The sequence below is a fragment of the Panthera onca genome, chromosome A2 (assembly GCF_046562875.1).
Source record: "Panthera onca isolate mPanOnc1 chromosome A2, mPanOnc1 haplotype 2, whole genome shotgun sequence".
Classification (NCBI taxonomy): domain Eukaryota; kingdom Metazoa; phylum Chordata; class Mammalia; order Carnivora; family Felidae; genus Panthera; species Panthera onca.
Window position 1 is genome coordinate 71979057 of NC_138340.1, and position 20883 is coordinate 71999939.

Below are 20883 nucleotides of genomic sequence, written 5' to 3' on the forward strand. Positions count from 1 at the left end.
GCCGTCCCAGCTGAGTTCAGACCGGGGCTGGGAGGCTGTTATTTGTACAGCTAACTTTGGGCATCTGTTTGCATGAATTCATGTCTTGTTCTGTTTCTTCTGACTGAGGAGGTTTTGGGGCCAAGCTGGGCCAAGCACCTGGAGAGGGAGGGAGGGAGAGAGAGAGAGAGAGAAACAGAGAAACAGAGTAGTGTATGGGCCTGAACAGGATTTGTCAGAACCTAGGGGCAAAGCAGCACACAAAACTGTGGAGGCGGCGTTCTCTGGACCTCTGCTTGGAACCCAGCTCCTTCTGGCATCTTGACGAATCTCTGAGGATATCCTTGGGTCAGCCCCAACATATGTGGGGTACGGGTAATGGGGTCTGAGTGCACATTAAATCCAGTAGAGATGGGGTTTCATGACAGGCTGGCTGGGACATCTGACACTTATTGGTCACCATACCTGATTTGGATGACCTTGCTGGCTCACCCGTGTGGCTGTCCTCCTCCATCATTCTGTGTGTGACGTGGAGCTCAGTGGACAAGTTCAGACACGCCACAAATGACAGCAGTGCTGAGGATTCCCTGGGCCCAGGCTTTGTTTCTGACTCTGCTGTGTGACCTCGGGGAAGTTTCTTACCCTCTCTGAGCTTTGGTTTTCTTCCTGCCAAAATAGGAATCGTTAAGATTGTGGTGAAGATTTAAGGAAATCAGTGCCGTGAAGGGTTGCGCACAGCATGGCACTCACTAGCTTCGGATGTCGCTGTGTTATTATTCATCTTAGCGGGCGAACTTACTCCCACAGGTTTTGCTTTTCCACAGAAGTTTGCGAAACTAAGCTTGTTCCCTGCCCGCAGAACGTTTGTAAGGGAAACTGCCGTCACCTCCGGTTTTCAAAAGGAGGCGACCGAGGCCTAGAGGGGTGAAGTTTGTTTCCTCGGCTCGCACAACTGGACTGAGGTGCAGAAGGCGAGCATTTGGGGCGGGGCGGGGGGGGGGGGGGGAGATTGATCCCGTGGACTTTATTCGCGCTCGCGTCACCGCCAAGTGGCAGCTAAAAACATCGATCCCTGTGGGTTACAGACCCCGGGGGAGGTGGATGAAATGCCACACTCGCGGTGCGTTTTTTGATCAGCTAGCCTCAAGGCCTCTCTTGGTTGGAACTGAAAGGACTCACAATGGGTGCGACTCCGAGGGAACCGGCTGAATTTCTATAAATCAGGCAGCAGAGACATCCCACACTCTGCCGCCAGAGCGTCTGCAGCGTGGGGTGAGAGGTTCTTCTGAGAACTAACATCTATAGCACGCTTCTCATGTGCGTCCGCTTAATCCTCGCTGCAAGCCCGCTGCTCGGCTCGCGCCCGCGCCGCCGACGAGGAACCGAAGCTGAGTGCAGAGAGGGGCGGGGCCTTGAACCCCGGCAGCCAGACTCCACGGCCGTGCTGTCACCCTCTGTGCGGCCCCAGGGAGGGGGCAGCGGACGAACACAGTTCATCAAAAGCGAACAGAAGCTGCAGATGAAAGAGGAGGTCTGTGAACATGTGAAGGCTTTTTTTGTGTGTGTGAACCGAGACGGGCTTCAGTTATGCTCTGTGTGTCGGTGAAGAGGCACCGTGAACTCCCAGGTCGGCCGGCAAAGGGCCGATGTCTGAGGCTTCGCTCCGTTCCGGCAGCTGGTTAGCAACACGGAGCTGTGGATGTTTCCAGGGGAGGAAATGAATACACAGGCGTCGGGGGTGAAGGAGGCCAAGTGCGTGGAGTCGGCCGAGAGGTGGATTCGGTGGAAAGACGGACACAGAGTGTCCTCTGTAGACGCGATGTGGAACCGGTTCCCAGGGAGCCAGTCAGGAAACCAGAATCGGAGGGTCAGTTCCCCGCTTTTCTCACAGATGAGAGTGGCCAAACAAAATCTGCAACTTTGAGGATGGGGGAGTTTACCTGGTTTAGGTGGAAGAAGGCAGAAAAGAAAAACTAGGTGCCCAGTGTTAACAGGTGATGGCCATCTTTAATTGATTCTCAGTGTGATAAAAGTGCCCCCTGAAAGTTGGGAGCAATTGGAACGGTTGTGTATTTTTATTATACTCTGACCATGAATGCCCTTGGCATATTTGCCAAGTTTTACCCTGTAGAACACGTGAAACCATCCTACGTTTAATTTTGTTTTTAGTCCGATACCATCAGGAATCTGCTTTGCGTTGTCCTTTTGGTCCTTTGGAAGAAATCTTAAGTTGGGATATTTTGTAGAGTTATCACAGTTGGCCAAAATATTTCTGTAATCCCTCAACACGTCTCAGAAACCAAAGCCACGTGGCAGTGGCCAGGTGCGTGTCCAATACGTAATGTCCACACGTATAAAGTTGTAAGAACCGAATGGATGAGCTCTGCTTTTGTTCTCAGTGACAGCTTTTACTTTTCTCCCTTGTCTGCCCTGGGTCCCTTCTACTTTGGAGAGAACACAGGCCCTTCTTGAGGCCACTGGCTGTTATTTCAGTTGATAGTGTTCCTGCAGAATTACCCGAGGTTCTTTCTGCTTTGGGGGGACCAGTGACTCAGAAAACCCTATGTGCTTAGGACAGGAGCCTGGTTTGGAATGTTCTAGTCATTCTTCTGGCAGGTCTATTCTGGTAGGCAAGTGAAGAAAGGGAAGGAGAACAGGAAAATACAGAAGAAACGTTGTTGGAGAATATTATTCTGTGTATTGACGTCTAGATCAGAATAAGAGGGGGCAGCTTTACACAAAAGCAAAAATGGACTGCAACCTTGTTACCCCAGGTCTGTGCAGGACGCTCATTCATTCATGTCACCAGACTTATTATAGAGACCACAAAGGTAATATTAACACAGTTTAAAAACTCCTTTTCCAGAAATTAGAGCCAGACTTGGGCCTTAGAAGTGAGTAACTTGGGCTGTGCAGGAACACACGAGGGAGGAGAGCTCTCAGAGTGTGTTAGACTGTTCTTGCCTGTGTGTCTGTCAAGGGCAGCCCAGCTCACCCAGCCTGGTGCTCATGAAGGCTCTATCTCCCCAGATGAGCCAGGCTTCAGGCATTTCAGGAGCCCCGACAGTGCAGCTACCTGTGGCACGATGCAAGAGGAAAACCTAACCGTTGTCACGACAGCTTGACTTGGCAGGAAGATAGCGAGGGACCATCAGTAAGTGGCTGACAGCGGTCCCCCCCTCCAAAGGGCAGGGTCTCACCAGAGGTGCTGCTGGGGTTGGGGAGGATCGCACTCGTTGGCCGGTTGTCTTGACTGGTTGTCTGTCTCGCTCTGACTGCCGTTCCCTACCAATGGGGTTCTGAATAGGGGGCTTCATCTCTCTGAGCCTCGGTTTCCGCCATTGTACAATGTGCGGTCCTCTTCACAGCTTACAGGGCAGCTGCAGAGTCCATGCAGAGCTCTTCAAGTGTCCTGTTAAATGCAAGCTGCTAACAGTAAGTGAGGACTTGTGTTACCTTTACTCCAGGGTAAATCTCACCTCTGTTGCTGAAGGCTCTTCTCCTATCCTGGGCAGTGCGATGGAGCCCAGGTGGGAGGGCAGACCAGGGGAGTTGGGATGTCTGAGCACTGTCCATCCCCGGGGCTGCACGCACCACCCAGGGAGGGAGCCTCAGGACGGGCTCTGACCCAGGACGGCGGTGCCGAGGATGGTTTTGAGGCCACTTCATCTTTTTAGCCCGTTAAGTGTTTCCGCTTCTTCATTTTACCATCTAATTGTGATGATTGATAGAAACACAGTAGTGCAAGCTCTCCAACTCCGGGGATCCTCCGCGGTGACCGTCCAAAGTGTTGTCTATCTTCTGTCCTACAGGCCCATGGTGGGGCAGTGAGGGCACCTAGGGGATCCACCCAAAATGAGCTGTTGGGACCTGAGCAGCATGTGTGAATCCTGCAGGGGTCCCCTGCCTCATTTTGGAGCTGTTCACATGATTTTATCCTTAGGGTCAGTGTGAGGGCACACTGTGCTTAACTTTTGTGGGTAAAAAAAGAGACATTCCTCCCTTGCCCCCAAAACATCATTAAAACATGGGGGAGAATTCCTAGTAGAAATAGATAAAACATGGTCTTAGGTCTTTCCTTTATTTTTCTAGTATCTAACCCCTGTGTGGATAATGAATGTCCGATGTTTTCTGCAGTGGGAAGGGGAATCCTCAAGAGAGTCCAGTGCCAAGCATCAGCATACCTTTGGAAAAAGTACCTTTGGAAATTATAAACTCTCATGTTGTGAGAAGCCCCACATCCCAGGGCCTTTGATGCCCAGCCTCTGTCCTTTCTGTCTCACTGCACTTTCTGTGTCCTGTAGCATTTGATTATGGTTTTCTAATAGCAAAGCAATACTGAATGTAGAAAATATTGAAAAACATAGCAAAATAAACTAAAGTTCACCCTAATTCCACTAATCACATATGGGTGAAAATTAACATTTTAGCACATTCCCTTCTAGCCTTTTTTCTACACATGTATATCTTCACATCGCTTCCCCATCATGGCATAGGAGTTGGAAACTCTCCTGTCTAATTCCTTCCGTATGTGCTTTGACTCATGATCTCCTTTTTCAGTTCTTCTTGTCGGAAAGGATTTTTAAAATCCTAAGATTTTCACGTACAGAAGCCAAAAACATACTGTTTTGTGAAACGCATGACACAGTTACTTATATGGTGGAAAAGGGCACAAAATCACATCCCATCCAGATTTCTGTAAAAAAAAATTTTTTTTTACGTTTATTTGAGACAGAAAGAGACAGAGTACAAGTAGGGGAGGAGCAGAGAGAAAAGGAGACACAGAATCTCAAGCAGGCTCCAGGCCCTGAGCTGTGCACACAGAGCCTGACGCAGGGCCCAAACTCGCAAACCGTGAGATCATGACCTGAGCTGAAGTCAGACATTTAACCGACTGAGCCACCCAGGCCTCCCCCCCCGCCCGCCTTTATTTATTTATTTATTTATTTATTTATTTATTATGTTGTTATTATTATTATTTTTACACATCCCATATTTCTGAGCAACCTTTGAGAATTTTGCAGTCTCAACCAACACTTTTGAATCTAACATTTGTTCCAAGCCAAGGTGAGAGGCTGGACAGAGTGATCTGACAATATAGTGCCTAGAGCTGCAGAGGGTCAGAAGAGCTGGAAAAAACAGTGTGAGTTTGCAGGGGAAGACATTGCCATTGCAGTTTTTCTAGAACTGTGTGATTGCACGCAGAATGATTAATAAATAGCCGTGTGCTGAGTCAGCTGGGTGTTAGCTGCAGGGAGGAGAGACACATGAATCCTCACAGGTTGTATTTTGTCTGGGGAATCAGGGTTAAACTGGGCATGAGCTCAAAGAGTGCGTAATACCTCCTTCCCACCCCCGAGGGGGATTTAGGAAAGGGGAAAAAAAATGCTCAAATACTTGATTGTGGCAATTGCGGTGAGGGTTCTGGCATCACTCTTATTTACCGCTAACTCATATTTCACAAAGACCAAGAGCTCTCTTAAAGAGCCATTGCGCTCTGTGTAGGAAATGGATAATATTTAAGCCTGAGATAGCTCTGCAAAGACCTATTTCTCTCTAAATTAAATATTCCTTGAAGGCTTTTTTTTTTTTTTTTAATTCTAGAAAAATGTGAGAAAATGCAGCAAGTGGAAGAGAATAAAAACCACTCCTCATCGACCGCGCAGAGATAACCACCCCTGTGACCATTCTGGTCTACGCTTCTTTCCTGGCCTCCCACCTCTCCTCTCTGCTTATTCCTCTCCTATTGTTGGGCCGTTTAGGAGTTCCCTGCTGTTACACATAGCATTTCAGCAAGCATCCTTGAAACCAAGACTTTGCATGGAAGCTAAATGACTCCTTTGGATATGTACCCAGCAAAGGGAGTATTGGGCCATCTGGGATAGACATTTAAGACTTGTCACACAGGTCACCAAACTGGTGGACAGGAACGTGAGAGTACTCAATGTACTGCTTTTACCCTGCTGGCAATGTGGTTTTCTCCTTTACTCACTCAGCCTTTACCCACTCTTCCTAATTTGGTAGCAAGGCCAAAAAACAAACAAACAAAAAACCAGTGTCCTGTTTCAGTGCTCACTTCCTTTATTATGTAATGAAGTTGAAAACTGCGTCTTATTTTCTCCTGGTGCATTTAAATTTCTTCTGCAATGAACTGCCTGTTCATCCCTCCCACCCCCACCCCTGCCTATTAGGGAGTTTTTTGTTTTTGTTTTTTTTTTCTGTTGTAGAGTAACACTTTTTTAGATGGTGTGAGTTTGAATGTATTTGTATTTTCTAAGTGTTTATTTACTTATTTTGAGAGAGAGAGAGAGTGAGAGAACAGGGGAAGGGCGGAGAGAGAGGGAGACGGAGAATCCCAAGCAGGCGCCGTGCTGTTAGCCCAGAGCCTGATGTGGGACTCGAAACAATGAACCATGAGATCACGACCTGAGCCAAAATCAAGAGTCAGATACTTAACTGACTAAGCCACCCTAGTGCCCCTGAGTGTATTTGTATTAAGCCACTTAAAATACACAGGTGGAAGTGTCATATTTAAGAAAGAGAATAGCACTTGGGAATGGGAGCACATGAGTGGAGTCTGAAGAAGAGGATGTTTAGAAACGGTTTGGAAGTTTTTCCCACTTTCCACTGAAGGAAGGATGCGTGTAGGGAGGTGCACATGTTGTAGATTTTCACAGACCAGATGTACTTGTGCAGCCGGCACCAAGCCCCAGAAACCGACCATCGTAAGCTCCTCTGAGCCCCCTCACCCCGACTTCTACCAGCGTAGGTGAGTTGTGGCTGTTTTTGTACTTGGTACATTTGTGTCTGGCTTCTTCCCTCTTGCTCTACATTATGTTTGTAAGATGCACCCCTCTTCTGGGTAGCTGTAGATGTCCGTCCACCTTGCTCTGTAGTATTCCTTTGTGCGCCAATGTGCCACGACGTGGCTCCTTTCCACTGCCGACAGGCATTTGGCAGTTTCAGATTCTTGGTTACAAATGGTGCTGTTGTAAATATTCTAGTAGATGTCTTGGTAGCCCTGGTGTTAGATGGCATTTTAACCAGCTTCATGTGTCCACATGCCTCTTCGGCCCCCCTGCACCTCTGTCTCTTGAACAGAAAGTAAAAGAGCAGCGTGAACTTGCGTGGACCGTGTTCTTGTCCTGTCTTTCCATGGAGTTCCTTTTAGTTAGGATGAGAGTAATGAAGTTCTCTTAACAAGGTACCAAGGACTGATCTAAATTGTAGCTAATGGCTGTGGGCTTCAGGCTGGGCTCTCATCTTTACGTGGAGAATTACGTTTTCTGTCCTGTTATTTTCTTCTTTATCAGTTCTTGATTCGCCCCAGTAAACTTGAAGGTTCGAATGGCCTTCAGAGGAAAGAGTTTATTAACACATTGGTCTTACAAGCAACTTGCCTGGGTTTACTGGTTTAATGAAAACCACATCTTTGGGGTAAGGAGTTGGACTTAGGCCATGTGCGTGCGTGAGCCGAGTTTGAGAGATGGACCAAATCTAGATCACATTGCTGTGTGATCTTTTGGTAGAATTAAATAAAAGGCATTAAAAAAATTTATAGCTGCCTTTTACCAGCTTTATGTCTGATTTTTTTTCTCTCTGTCTCTAGATTCTTTGGCTGACATGAGTTTTGAAGTTCTGCCACATTCACTTATCAGCCTGTGGCAAATGCAGTCCTCACCAGAGAGAAGATGAAAGACTGAGAGTTAAAAAAAAAAAAAGAACCCATGTGCTACATAAAAATGCCCTGCCCTTGCAAGGAACTGGCAGTTACCTTCCTCCCCTCTGCCGCCCCCTCTCTCTGTACGTGGAGGGAAAGGCTTGTTTCTTAAATTACTATTCTTTAATCCATCAATTGTGTGTATCTCTTTAAAACTTATCAATACCTTCTGTAAACACATCCAACCCGACAATTCAGTGTCTTGAGGAGAGCCAGGTATTTGTCGGTATATTTCCAGTTGTATGGGTATCTCTGTAAACTACGAATCACTCTACACTTCTCTCATATGTGTGGCTACATTTTCATCTCCCCAGTGACTCCCACGAAGCGAGTATTGGACACATGACAAATCTCCACCTTGAACAGGTGAAACACTGATGTTGGGAGGGAGTCCCTTGGTAGAACAGTATGTGTCCTTTGTCTGTTTGCTTATTTTCACTCTTCATTGCTTTGGTGTCCTTAATGTTTTATCTGCCATCAAAGGACACTAGCCTTAAATTGATGAACAACAATATGATGTTCTTCTAAAAAAAATTTTCTTAATGTTTATATTTGAGAGAGGGGGTGGGGTGGGGAGAGGCAGAGAGAGAGAGAGACAGAGAGAGAGAGAGAGAGACAGAGAGACAGAGAGACAGAATCTGAAGCAGGCTTCAGGTTCTGAGCTGGCAGTGCAGAGCCCGATGCGAGGTTCGAACCCACGAACTGTGAGATCATGACCTGAGCCGAAGTCGGATGCTTAACCAACTGAGCCACCCAGGCGCCCCCCCCCAACATGATGTTCTTAATAATCTGGCAACAGTAAAAGGAGCACAGATAAGCAGAACCAGCCCCTGGAGAAATGGTGCCATAGCTGATTTCCTTCCCTCTCTCCCTTCTTCGTCACCCCTCCCCTGTTTAAAGCTATGCTTCCGTTTCTGGCATCTTGTTTCTTGGGGCCCCATTGCCAGACCCCCCCCCGGACACCCCAGAATCCTTTCCTCCTTGGCCTTCATCCTGATCAGGTCGATGCTGCCACCCCCCCTTGGAAACAACACGGTAGCAGCAGCAGACCTGCCTGGTCAAGATCAGACAGCACCTGCTAGTCCTTCTGCATATCAGTTCCGGATTCACCCCCCCGGGGGATTCTCTAGTGCCTGTGGTGTGCTTGGTGTGTAAGAGAACCCGCATCAGCTAGATGCAGCCCCTGCCCTCAGGGAGCTCACATTCTAGGGGTTCTCCTGGCCGAGATAAACAAATATGCATCTAGTTATGGAGAGTGGGAGAGATGCCCTGGAGGCATTGGGCAGGAGGGGTGCAGCCTCAGAGGCTGGGGAGGGAGGAGGCTGAAGGTGGTTCCTTGTGCACAGAGCCTGTATTCAGGCCAGGCAGTTTGGGATTGATTGGTCTTGTCGACCCCTGGCTTCCTGGAAGGTTTGCAAGCAGAGGAGAAGATTTTTCGGCAGTGGGTCACAGGAACTTGTAACAGTGTTTTGGTCTTCCGTACTGCACGTTTTTCACTCTTGGAATTAAGATCAAATGTATGAGATTTTAGGATTCATGAGATACCTGTTTCCCAGCATAGCGTATTTTTTCTATGGTTTGAAGCTCCTTTGCCAGACCGGGTTCTACGTCTTTGATTGAGTTGTTGAGAATGTTGCGATGATCAGTGACTTTACAGAATTCACTTGTTCACTTTTAAGGAGATTTTTAAGTGTTCTTTTCCGTGGTCAGTATGGCAGAGCAGTAAACAGGTTCAGGACTTGGTATCACCAGCGGCTAGTTTTCAATGAAACCAAGGCCAGCCATGGAGTGAGTGGGGAAGGAGACCCCCAAATGCACCGGCCTTATACAGTTTTTAATGACACGATAAATTGTGCGACACATTTCTTTTCGTGACCTGATCAGTGTCATTAAGCTAATCTGTGGCTTCTCTTTTCTCATTTTTTTTCAGGGTTCATGTGGAAAAATGGGTCTGTCTTTGGGTTTTACGAATCCGTATTTCTGAGGGGGTTATATTAAAAAGTAATTAAATAAAAATCCTCCCAGCCCCCCATGAAAACCCTGATGCTCTGCAAATTATTTTAACTCCTAAAATTTTCAAATAGGAACACAGCAAGACAGTTCATGTTGGATAAGGAAGTAATTTACTAGAACTTTTGGTGGTTTCTGTGGTTTCTGTAGGGGGTTGCTCTAAAGCAAAAGGTATTCAACAGATTCACTATACCTGCCAGGGAGTGCAGTCTGTTGAATAGGTTTTAATTCTTCATCTTTCATTATTGCTTTCTCTTGCACTAATAAAACTCCTAGAATGTGGAGTTTAATTACTTAAAAAAAAAGAAACCTCTTTGTAGACTCTTTAAATGGATGGAAACACGGGAGCATACAACCATAGTAAAACCCCACCTTTTGGGGCCACCTGGGTGGCTCAGTTGGTTAAGCGTCTGACTTTGGCTCAGGTCATGGTCTCACAATTCATGAGTTCGAGCCCTGCGTCAGGCTCTGCACTGACGGTTTGGAGCCTGGAGCCTACTTTGAATTCTGTGTCTCCCTCTCTCTCTCTGCCCCTCCCCTGCTCGCTCTCTGTCTCTGTCTCTCTCTCTCAAAATAAACATTAACACTTTTCAGAACTTTGTAGTGCAGGGGTATGTACAGGATATTTTTAGCGATGATTTTTTTTATAGTTTTTTTATTTATTTTGAGAGAGAGAGAGAGAGAGAGTGGGTGAGGGGCAGAGAGAGACACAGAGAGAGGGATAATGTCGAGTAGGCTCTGAACCGTCAACGCAGAGCCTAGTGCAGGGCTGGAACCCACAAACCATGAGATCATGACCTGAGCCAAAATCAAGAGCCCAGTGCTTAACCAGACTGGCCACCCAGGCCAGCGATGATTTTTGTTAGACCGATTAAAATTGGGTAAATGAATTTACAGTGGCCTGGATATTCACATTTTGGAGGCATTCAAATTTAAATGATAGAGAAAGACAGGTACTTAAAAGTTACTTGAATGGAAGCATCGGTGCAGAGAGGAAGCCATTAAAACAGCCAAATGACACTTCTTGGAACACTGCAGACAACTTCAGGAGTCCAGTGCAAGCCATACAAAGTCCAGACACTGGTGGTCAGGAGATCTTAGGGTTTGTTCAGTGGTTCTGATGTGTATAGAAGAGAGATGGTGTATCAGACGGAGGCGGTGTTGGGTCCAACAGAGATTTAGCTGGAGAAAAGGCAAATCAGAGGGAGGCGACTCTAAGAAAGAGGCGAGCTGGTGGCTGGGATGAGCATCCCTGGTGTCAGCATCAGGGTATGTGGCAGTTAAAAAGTACTCTTTAACATGGCGCAAAGAAGGAATCGAATGAAAGGGAAGGCAGGTGGATAGAGGTCAGCGCCCGTCTCGGTTTTACTCCGAGTAATTTATGAGGCCTTTGGCAAGGAAGACGATTGCCTGAATACTTCAGAAAGAGGTCAGTATTGCCCAGAAACAGTGCTTGGATGGAATTCCGTAATTTGCAAAAACTGTTGCTGTTTGGCAGGAAAAGATGGGTTTGTGGTGCAGATTTGAAGACCAGGTGGAAGTCAAAAAAAAAAAAAGCGTTTCCTTCTTCCTCTGCTGGACCGCTCCTCCCCGGGAATCCAGCACCAGTAATGCATAGGAAGGAAGACAAATAAAATTGAGCTTCCTTTACTGTCGCTGCACTACTTGAGAGCCAAGGGGAGGCAACTTCTTTTGAGACTGAGCCGGGACCAAAGTTGCGGTGGTTGCTGATGTTCTGCTCAGCAAACAGAGAACGCAATGCTTTTATAGGGAGGGCTGTTACATTTGCTAGCTGGACCTTACTGGGACGTTTTTCCCCCTATAAATTATAGAATAGATGGAAGAGACCCAATAGAATTAATAGAATTGTCAGGCACAATAAAACTGCCTGGATGATATGTTTTGGTTGCTGTCTTCTCCAGCTCTTCCTGAAGACTTGAGTCGAAGTGTTCCAGGCAATGAGACGGCAATGGAAGACTTTGCATGCATGGCTTGGCAGTAAAGTTAAAGCTTTTCTGCCAAGAAGTACGAATTTCCCCTTGTGTCAGCAAGATGTGAATTAAAGAAGAAAGAAAAGTGCAAAAACAAACAAACAAAACCATGCAGACGCCCTCAAGGCCAAGGTGGACTATCTTGGAGCATCAGAGCCATTGCTAATACTATGGTTGAAGGCGTCCCTGAGGGGTTAGGTGGGGTTTGGCCAGCCTTCTTGACAATCTGAATTAGAGTAGATTCACCTAAGACTTTCCCAGACGTCCTCTAAGAAGGTCCCCGGGGTCTGGACACCCACCCTCACACCTGAAGAACTTTTTCTTTCCAGTAGCCGTCTCTCAACGCCAAGTTGACTGTCCACCTGTCCATTGTACCAACGCCGTGGCTGTTTTCTCCGGCAATGCCATGTCTAGGAAAACCACAGTCACAGGAGCCACGAGGGCAGCAGCCTTTTGTTTATACACCTCTCGGAAGGTCAGGTTAGGTGCTGGGGCACACGGGAACCTTGACAAGGATGCGTCTGTGTGACTAGAGTGCAGAACCGCCAGCCCGAGCCCGTGTGTGTTCTTTGTGTTCTTTGACTCAGCCAGACCTAAACCCCCTGGACCCAGTTTTTCATGCAAGTTGCAGAAACACTGTCTGGGAACCCTGACAGCATTTGCTGCTGCATCTGGTCAGGAGAGCCCCAAATTTGGTGGGACTAGGAAGTCTCAAACCTTGATTCTTGCGTGAGCCTTCTCTATCCCTGCTGGCAAAAGTGCGCGCACTCTGGGTGGTCCTGTTTTTAGAAACAGGTCATGAGGGAATATATCTGGCTCAATGGAGGGTACTTTTCCTGGTACTTTGAAAAAAAAAAAAAAAGGTGCATCAAATAGCTTGTTGTGTGGGAAATGAGCTCTATCCCCTTTAACTTCCAAGGAGAGTGTGTCACTTTTGACATAAATGTGTACTTGTGTGTTCTGTGATTGTTCTTGAAAAAAGCAAGCAGAGCGAAGACAACTGCAGACATACGCTAAGCTGGATAAGAAGGCCCACCCTTAATCACACGCTCCTCAGACTGTATATTTGAAATTCATTAGTTCTCTTGGCACTTAGCACATCGAGAGGGGAGACAGGAAATGTATTCTGTTTTCAGGTTTACGAGAAAAGCCTGAATCCTCCTTTCACTAACCATATACGTTGTCAGGGCTGGAATCATGGGGGACTGATTTCATCCCCAGCTTTACTGACTTGTGGTTTTGGGCGAAGGTCACGTGTCTAAACCTGATTCCTTCATCTGTAAAATGGGGGTGATCCACCTTAGAGTTCTCTTAAGGTTTGGAAGCATCAATTCAATACTAAGTTCTTTGAAAATGGCATTGCCTTATTTTGTATGTTTCCCAGGTATGCCCCATCATTTCACTGGTGGGTGTTCCTAGCATGTCCTGAGACAGACAGGTAAGTCAGAGGATAGCACATGCTTCCCATTAAGGGCCAGCTAGTAGCGATTTCAGGATTTGTATAGACCATTTGGTCTCTCGTCACTACTCAAGTTCTGCTCTTGTAGTGCAAAAGCAGCCACAGATGATATGAGAATCCACAGACTTGGCTGTGCATTTGTGGACGCTGTCATTTGAAATTCACACACTTTTCATGTGTTATAAAATACTCTTCTTCTTTTGATTTTTCCAGCCATTTAAAACTATAAAATCCACTCTTAGCCCACCGGTGTACAACAGCGGGCCATGAGTGTCAGCGGCCAACCGTCACCCTCAAGGAATTTGTGTACTCTTTTTTAGTAAATATCATCCTTGGAGAAACAAAAAGTGGTTTTCTTAGGAAGGTTCAAGTGTCTTGAGTCATCTTTGAAAACCAAGTAGAGAAGAGAGGAGTCTTGTCAGTGCCAGTTTCAAGTAGGCATGCTTTGTAAATGTTGATTATGAGCCTGACCCAAGGTACATCAAAGACGTAAGTGAAAGAGATGATCAGTTGTAATTACAAGTCATTAACTTGAATCTTGTTCTGAAACAGCAGAAATGCTACAGATGTGTAGCCTGGCTCTTGGTAAAGGTACGCACTGGTTTGCTCCCAGGCGGGCAGGGTGGCGGGGGGGTGGATTTTGGAGCACTTTTCTGCCTCATCTCACGCAGTAGGTTGGTGGAGCGGACTGGCGTATCATTTGATATAAGGGGAAGCCTTATATCAGCCTCCTAGCTTCTGGCCTGGGGCACTTGCAGCCCACCCCCCTGCTTTGTGTTGCTATCAAACAGATAATGAGGGGATTAGTGCTGGTGCCTGGCATTCATAAATGCCATAGTTTATATAGATCCTTTTTGATATACTCTTTAACCCTCAGAAGACCCTGGCAAGTACGAGGGGCAAGTTTTATTATTTGCCTGTTACCTAAGGCAACTGACAGTCTGATATATTTCAAGTTACCCTGGGTCACACACCGATGAAGGGCTGGAGGCAAGTGTGGGACGTTCGTTTTCTAACCCTTTTTATTACACCGTGCTGCCTTATTATACGACATGGCTGTTGATGTCATTAATCCCCAAACATTAAAAAATAAATTGAAAAAGAAATAACATCTTGCCCCGGTTCCAGCCCCTGGCAGTGATTTTTAAGTGGAGAGGTTCGTGTTATGAGAATTTTTGCTTTCAAAATGCTACACGCACCTCCTGTAAAAGGTTGAATTAAATGATTTTATTTTTGGTAAGTGGCCCATGTAAGTTTATTATTTATTTATTTTGCTTCTTTTTGCTTCAGCTCCTTTGGCTAAATGAAGCACTGCTGTATTTTTATTGCATACCCTGTCATTAAAAGAAATTGAAAAGATGCTTGTTAGTTTTAATATTGCATGGATGGAAATATATCTGGCACTTTTAGGAACAGTTACAATTCCTAATAGTGCATTTTAAGAAGTAGTCTGGTTTTGTTCTTGATTAAAAAAGAGAAAACTTTCTTAAATTTGCCATAATTCGATAATCATCTTTTGTTGGGGAGAAGGTCCCTGCTTAGTGTGTCGCTGATTTTATTGACTCATTCAGCGTTCCTCTGCAGCCTGTGGGAGGGGAGTATGCTCTGGGGGCGGCGTGAAGGGCCTTTCATTTGTTGGTAAATAATCCAAGCGAAGCTGCTTCCAAGCACCAATTTTCCCCCTTTCTCCATAAACCATATGCTTCTTTAACTATTGGACATCTGCCCCCTTCCATAAACTATGTACGGCTTTAACTGTTGGAGCTGTTGTTAATTTGAACACAAACCAAGTACTCAGACTTTTTCTTGCATCCAGGTCTGCAACACAATCCTACAGAAGACAGTATTAAGTATGCCTTGGCAGAATTGCTAACTATTCAGAACCCAGAAACACTATGGCAAGATAACGGGTCACTTGATTGCAGTCTGAAGTATCTTTTCCTGATAACTTTCACAGGGAGAGGTAGAATAGTTTTCACAATGACCGTAATCTTCCCACATACATATAGAAAAATGGGAAGCAAATCAGTGTTCTAAGGGCTTTGCAGTAGAGACTTTGAAGTAGAGATTTTGCAGGGGTTACTAGTCATTTACAATAGATGGGAGTCATGCCGATTTGGCCACTTACCTGAAGTATGACTCCAAGCGGGTTGCTTAAACTTGCTAAGCCTCAGGATGTTTACCTGAAGAACTAGGGTGATGAGACTGCATACTTGATGGACCTGTGAACATTCAAAGGGATTAACACAGACGGAGCGCTTGCACACACCCCGGCTTTTAGTAAGTGCTCAGTAAGTGTGAGCACTAGCCATGGTAGTAATGATTGTTTAAAATGCAGTTTCCCCTCTATACCTTTCAGGCGTGGTCTGGTGAAAGCTGAGTTACCAAGTTTGTCAGGGAGGGAGGTTAGGGCATTTGGTGTGGTTTGGGAGGCACTTGTGTATAGATATGGACTAATTTAAATAATCATATAATTTTAGGGGCGCCTGGCTGGCTCAGTCAGTAGAGTGTGTGACTCTTGATCTTAGGGTCGTGAGTTCAAGCCCCACGTTGGGTGTAGAGATTACTTCCATCAATCAATCAATCAATCTTTAAAAAAATAATCCTATAATTGTAAATAAACAAGTTTATTGAAATCTCCGTACAGCTCAGTGTCAGTGTTAAGAGTTATTTACTAGGTGTATGAAAAGCCTGCCAGGCACTTGGATTTTAAGAGGTGGAATAAATATTTCGAAACAAGACTTCAGGAGCTAAATCTGTGGGATAATTTTTCAATCTGGGTGAACTTAATTTGGACTTCTCTAGAGGTTTATTGTAAAGGTCATACTTACGATAGAAGTAAAAGTAAACAAACCAGCTGTTTCTGCATTTCAAAATGGCGGGAAATATAGAAACATAAAGAAAAAAGTTAATCCATAGAGGTATTTTCATGTTGTTTTGGTACATTTCCTTTAAGGGTTTTTTTTTTTTTTCAATTTAGGAATTTTGTGTAGAAATAATTATATATTTCTTTTCCTCCTACGATTCCTTCCTCCAGAAATTTGGAAGCATGGTAGCGGGTGAGTGAATGGGCTCTAGATTCTGTTTTGGCTCTGCCATTGTCTAGCTGTGTTTTCTTGGACATATGTGCCTTAGCTTTTGCACATACACAAATCGCAATCACGCTTACCTCTTAGGACTGGCATAGAGGGCCTCGGAGCAGTTCTTGCCAATCAGTACAGTTCTATTCTGTGTTCGTTAAAATCCTTGCATGCACTGTAGTCAATGACCATACGCCATCAAATAAGATAATGGGCATTTGGTTAATGAGTTTTCCTTATAAATAACACTATGATGAACAGCTTTGAATATAAATCATTGTCTTCTTTGCTAATTTTTTCCTTCAGTATATCCTGGAAGTGGAATCACCTGGCCAATTGTGGAAATATTTTAATAGTGTGAGAAAATGAATATTTCTCAGTGTTTCTCCTCATACTCAATAATATTGCTCTTACAGTTTTACTGGAATGTTCCCAGTTGTTTTCTGGATGTAAGTTTTGTGTCGAAAGGACGAATGTTCCTTTAGGGTAGTACTTTGCCTCCATTGTGGTCAAATCCAGTATGCTACCTATTTTTATACAGACCATGGGCTGAGAATGGTTTGTTACATTTTAAATGGGACATGTGAAAATGATATGAAATTCACATTTCATGATCCATGAATAAAGTTTTATCGGAACACAGCCATGCTCATGGGTTTAGGTCTTATCTATGGCAGCTTTCATCCTGTAGCAGCAGAGTTGGGTAGTTATGAAGTTTGTAGGTCTATACAAACTTGAATTTTGGACCAAAAGTCAAATTTATTTTTTATTTATCACTGAGTAGGGAGGTCCAGTAGCCAAATATTTAAGTGTGGGCTTTAGTGTTCTCACTCCGTGGGCTTTAGGTTCTGCCTGAGGAGCAGTTGTGTGATCTGGGTAAGTAACCAAGCTTCCCTGTGTCACAGTTTTCTCATCTGGCAAATAACGGTGCCTTTCTAATCAAGTTACAGTGATGACAAAGCGACACAGGCAAGCATCGTCCTTCCAACCTCATAGTAAGAAAATGTTAGCTGTTATTAATTGGTCAGTGGTTAGTAGATTTAAGTTGGCAGGCTTTTGAGAAAAGAGACTGGTAGGAAGAATGAGCGAAAACAAAATTACTTGTATTTTAGAAAGGTAGATGAATTTGGTCTTCAGTTTCCTTAATTGTTCTTACTGGGACTTCTTTAAAAAAATGCATTCCCTTAGTGTTGGGACGTTAGGTTCTCCTGAATGTGCCTAGAAATCTGAAACAGAGGCAAAAGAAAGGTCTGACTTGTGTCCTGGTTCTCAGTCTCACGGGATAGTTGGTGTCCACCGTGCCCAGTTGACCAGGGGAGCGGGTACCAAAGCATCCTGTGTTGGCTATGACCAAGAACATGTGCTCTGGAGAGATTAGGTTTTGTGGCCCTTCCTGCTTCACTCCTAAGATGGTATCTGAGCCATTACTTGAAAATGTTATACAAACTTGCCGACTTTTATGGCTGAGTGAAGCAGGCCGGATAGGCAGTCTCCTGCCTTACCTATGGTAAAATTGTAAAGAATCCAAACGCATTTAATTTGCGTTTCTCAAACACACATTTCATAGCTGAGGTCAAAGTGGGTGGTTGCTAGAGGGAGCTTCTGTTGTAGAAACCTGACCCAGCACCACCTGGCCTTGTCCAGAGGCTAAGTCAGCAAAAGTGAGCCTTGCTCCCCTCCCCTAATCTTGTCATAGGGATGGAGCCTCTGGTTCATTTCGGTACAGTAATGATATTCTCTTGATATTTAAATGTGCTCTCCGGGAGGGTCTGATTTCTGCAATGGAGTAAGCATGGTCTTTAAAATTTTATTAAAAATATAATACCGCCATATGCTCAGGCTTTCTCATTATGCAGTCTTCTGAAAACAAAAACCATGCATCATAAACACAGCAGATGAAGCCAGTTAAATTTGTGTTCATTCTTGCAATTTAAAAAATGGTAGAAAGGTTAGGGAATGGGACTTTGATCTTGAGGTGGAGGAGGGGTGCAAACCTGGAAGCCACCATTCCAAAGTGCTGCCAGAATATTCTTGCGTGCCTTTAAAGGAAGAGAAGGCTCTTTTGAGTCCTCCCACTGAATGGGCTGGGGTGGATCTCCAGAGTGATAGGACCTGTCCCATCAGAGGACACGGCGGGCAGCAGTGACCTGCACGTTCCGGCTTTGGGAACAGGCATTTCATTGTTTCTGGTAAACTGTTGGTTGTGAGTCTTCTGGAATCCGCACCGTTCACGTCTGTTTGTGCAAAGTGAGAAGGAGAGGCTCTTCATGCATCTAAAAGATGAAAACCAAGTTATGAAACACATCTCTAATGCCTAAATGTTCGTGAGACTGTTACTCACAGATAGGCATAAATGCGCTATTAAACGGAAAGAAAAAAAAATTTTTGGCCCTCCTGAGAATTTATTGTGCTTCCTTTGATGTCACTAATTAACTCACTCTGTGTAAGCAGCGCCCAGCAACTAATAGCAGGCTAATAGAAGCAGCTTCATGACATTTTAGAATCCTTCATTCGAAGAAGGGTCTTCGCAAGCTCATGGAAAATAAGGAAGATCTCCTCCTCCCTTTTACAGGAATGCCTGCAGGGGCCCTCAGGGTTCTGTTTCATCTGTTTTATTTTCTCTTCCCTGGCGTAGGCGGGACTTGGCTCGTGGCTTCTGTCTGGAACTTTCAAAGTTGGTTAGTACTGTTGGGTTTGGGTTTGGATTTAAACGCCCCACCAGGTTGGGTAGCGTTCCTCAGGTCACAGGAACACCTTGCTGTCCTGGTCTCCAATGCCCAGGAGCAAGGATGAACAGGGTTATAGACCTCGGATTTGTCGGGGGTCAGAGGCACGGAGGAGAGTGAACGGAAGCCCTGTGGGCCACCGGGCATGCCTGGTGAGGCCTCAGACAAGCTGATAGCGTTATCAGCTCGTGATTTTCCAGATGGGCAAGGAGCCCTCATTGTATCGTCTCTGGAGAAGGCAGGAGGCTGCTCGCTGGGCGTGCGGAGCTCTGGGCTTGGAGCGGTACTAACAGCCATTGCAGGTTTGGTGTTTTAGGTGATCTGAATTCCCATTTTGCCTTCCTTGCCTGCTTTCTTCTGTCCCCGGCTCCCCTTCTAAAGTCGCATGGAACTCTGAGCGGAGTAGTGGGGAGGGAGGTGAGAAATCAGCCTTGGGTTGAGCACTGACTTGCTTTTTTGGAGGAGATAGTTCCTGGTGACGGGCTGGTGGGAAGTTGGTTGATCTAGACTAAGTTCTGTTCTTCGGCAGAAGAACTCTAGAAATATTCACACATTAAGATGCCCGTCCTCTGAGGACAGCATTTTCTGCTTTCTCTCCTTTCACCTGGGACATCCTGCTTGATGAAAGCGGGAAGAGAGAGCTATGCCATAATCTTAGGGGGAGGGTTGCCACTGGAATTTCTCCAGAGCTCCAAATCCTGCTGCTGGCCTCGTCTTGCAGGCCCTGCAGTTGGTTTAAAGGGTGCAGACAAAGCGGAGTGCTCTCTCCTGATCCATCTGGGCCACTCCCTCTGTCATCAGTCATTGTCAATGGGAGATGTATGTGTAGCCGCTCAAGGGCCATGTCTGACCCCAAGGGCATTGGAAATGTTCTTAGAGAAGGCATTGTTCGCTCGCTGCCTTTGGAAGCCAAGCTCCAGACATTCTAGGGAGCAGCCCCTGGCTGAGACCTAGCTGCAGTCTAGAAGGAAAGAGGCAAGACTGTGCTTCTAAAACCTACGGGAACTTTATTCCTCCTTCGCAGTCCAATTCTGCGATGCTTCTGAATCTCCTCAGCCTCTTCCCTTTTTCGTTTCTGATCTCTCTTTGGTCAAAGTCTTGGAGGAGAATTCCGAAACAGGGAGGCGAGGACTTGGGTCCCTCGGGTCTTTATTCAGAGAACGTCGAAATGTAAATCACCAAAGAAGTAAAGCTGACAAGACGCAACAGACGCATCATAGGAAAACATGAAATAATGCTCTTTCCAAACACAGCGAGGCGATTTCCTGGGAGGAAAGCAGAAACCTGGGCTCTGCTTCTTGCTCAGAAGGGGAGGGTGGGGCCCCAGGCTGGTGGAAACACTTCACAGGCGGCTGTGGTGCACAAAAGCCATTGGCTGAGCCTCGGTGGGGTGCGAGGGCCGGGCAGAGGGCATGTGTGCGTCTCACGCCTGTGCTGCTGGGATGCCTCATGGTACCCAGGCCCCGAGGTCAGATGACTCACCATTGATTTGTCATTCGGGCCCCCTGGGTGCTTCCCAAGGGTGTGTTACATTCACAAAAACTTACTGGGGGAGTAGAGGAGTTTTGAAAATGTCTATGCACAAAACTGGAATTACTTTCTGTCTTCTTTTGGCGACGGCTGTGGTGGCCGAGGCTGGGAGTGCCTAAAGACTCCAGGTGTCACTCCCCAAACCTGTTCACAAATAGACCCCCTGTCCCATTAACAGGGCTGAGTGGCTTCGTTCAGCAGGGCATGGTTGGGACTCTTCTTGTGTCCCTTGCTTGCCGGTTTCTGATCTGGACAGTGGACCCAGCCCCTCGTCCTGCTGCAGTAGGACTGTTCTGGGGACCCCGTGAGATGGCAGAGATTATAGCACTGTGTGGGGGTAAAGGATTATTTCTTGGCTTAAGGAAGGGGGGCGATGGTTGCTTGTGAG

At 46.0% G+C, this 20883-nt stretch overlaps 1 protein-coding gene across 3 annotated transcripts in view; it reads left to right on the plus strand.

The window, feature by feature from the left end:
* Nucleotides 1–20883, plus strand: part of GLI3 (GLI family zinc finger 3) — a 283446-nt gene that overhangs the window by 65063 nt on the left and 197500 nt on the right. The window contains exon 1 of one of the 3 annotated variants that reach the window (XM_060632186.3): nt 1067–1510. The exons of the other annotated variants lie outside the window; for them this stretch is intronic. The gene's annotated coding sequence lies outside the window, so the exon portion shown is untranslated. Of the gene's footprint in view, nt 1–1066; nt 1511–20883 lie in introns of those variants that run through there. 3 annotated transcript variants of the gene reach the window in all.